We start from the raw sequence: 1,968 nt of genomic DNA, 5'->3' as shown, positions 1-1,968 counted from the left end.
TATGATTTAGAAATTAAGTCTGAAAATTCCTATCAAACTGGACAGTACTTAAGGCAATGGTATTTATCATTCCAGAAAGGTAGTTTTCAACTTTATTGTTAGGTTGTGGAGTAAGGAAAAGCCTGAGTTAAATGTCAACTGTATGAATTAATAGCTATTTCACTTTCCTGCATATCAGTGTTCTATCTGCAATGTGGACAGAACAATACCTACCTTATAGGCATACTATGAGGAGGAAATGAACGCAGGACTGGGAGGCAAAATGGTGTCTGGTCAGTAATCCCCATGTTAATTCCCTCTAGCAACTTAGTGCCTGAAAAACTAGGTGCAGCAATTTGAAATAGGGATTCTGATACTCTGAACAGCTCACTGAATCAGAGTGTGCCAAACTCAGGAGAGTAGGATTAGAAAGGAGAAAAGGGCAGGGGAAAAATAACAAAAGAGGGGAGTCTGCCATGCAGAGCGCCAACTGGCAGGAGAGAAAGGCCACTGGAGAACTTCGTGGGGGAGCACCGACCGGCAGGCAAGAAGAGCCATCAGAAGAAGATGCACCACACAGTATTCCAGTGCTCACCCAATGGCTCTACCTTCAGCACCTGGTTTTATCAGAAAACTTGAGTCTGCTGGGTGTGAGCGAGCACTTCCAGCACTGCTGAAACCTGAGCAGAGACCATTAACGCCGCAAGTGGGTGGGCCCTGGGAGGAACTCCTGCAGCAGATCATGAGAAAGGGCTCGGGCCAGCTTTTTGGCACAGTGGGACCGGTGCTTGACTTTGTTGGTAATCTTGGGTCCGCTGGGTGTGAGCAGACATTTCCCTCCCCCCAGCACCCCGAAACCCAAGTGGAGAGACACTGATGCCGCAAGTGTGTTGGCCCTAGGGGGAACTCCCACAGTGGGTCATGGTATGAGCCAGTGCCACAAGTGTGTGGGCCCTGGGAGGAACTTCTATGGCAGATTACAGTGTGGGCCAGTTGTCTTGGGTCAGCTTTTTGACCCGGAGGGGCCCTGAGAGCAGGGTTTTTGTGTGTGCTTGTGTCTGGCAGAAAGTGGCGACTCCCTAACAACTAGAACTGGAACTTGCTGAACTTGAACTGTGGGCCTGTGAATAACAGTACATCGTTATCATTAGCAGCCCACTCAAAGCCCTAGAAACTGCCCCTAGCAACATGGAGCTTCCCTTCTTTCTCTCTTCCACCCCACCACCTCCACCAATACCCTCACTCATCCAATAAAAAAAAATCACATTCACCCACCATAATACCCCCAAGTTTGAATTCTAAACCCTCTTTATGACAAATAGAGACCTATATCCACATTATACACAGTGATTCCATCATCACAAAGAAAACTGCAAAGCAACCCAGCACACCTGAATTAATAACCAAAAAAACCCACCAGCTTCACCTATTAAATCATAAAACCAAGACAAAACAAATCAATACATAACCAACAGTTAAAGACAACCTCAAAATGTCTAGGAAACAACAGGCAACCTCAAATCAAATGAAAAAACAGGCCAAGGCATTAGAAGCAAAATCACAAACAAAGGTCTCATTAAACATGGAGGAAGAGGAGGCAAAAAAATTACCTGACAAGGTATTTAGAAGATATGTTTATAGAGCTTTACAAGAGTCTAAGGAAACCCCAAACAGAAACAAAGAGAACAAAGACAGTTCCCTGGAAGAACTCAAGAAAATCATTCAAGAACAAATAAACAAGATTAATGCACAACCAGGACTCATACAAAAACAGCAGTTAGAAATGCAGAAGAAGAATACCAAAATTACAGAATTACATAATATAGTAGAAGCACAAATGAATAGAATAGAACTGGCTAAAGAATGCATATCCCAACTAGAAGACAAATCCTGGACACCAGCCTGTATGAAGAAAAATCAGAACAAAGATTTAAGAGAAATGAAGAGAACCTAAGAGTTATATGGGACGACATGAAAAGAAACAACATA

General features: G+C 43.6%; 1 protein-coding gene across 1 annotated transcript in view; it reads right to left on the bottom strand.

Moving 5' to 3' along the window:
• The window catches only part of PDE1C (phosphodiesterase 1C), a 787,489-nt gene that overhangs the window by 73,887 nt on the left and 711,634 nt on the right, over window positions 1-1,968 (bottom strand). The gene's annotated exons all lie outside the window — the stretch shown is intronic.

This window comes from Orycteropus afer, unplaced genomic scaffold, assembly GCF_000298275.1.
Source record: "Orycteropus afer afer isolate SDZICR_OR568_19922 unplaced genomic scaffold, OryAfe1.0 scaffold00008, whole genome shotgun sequence".
Taxonomy (NCBI): domain Eukaryota; kingdom Metazoa; phylum Chordata; class Mammalia; order Tubulidentata; family Orycteropodidae; genus Orycteropus; species Orycteropus afer.
Note: the sequence above shows the minus strand (reverse complement) of the source record. Positions and strands in the feature narration are given on the sequence as shown.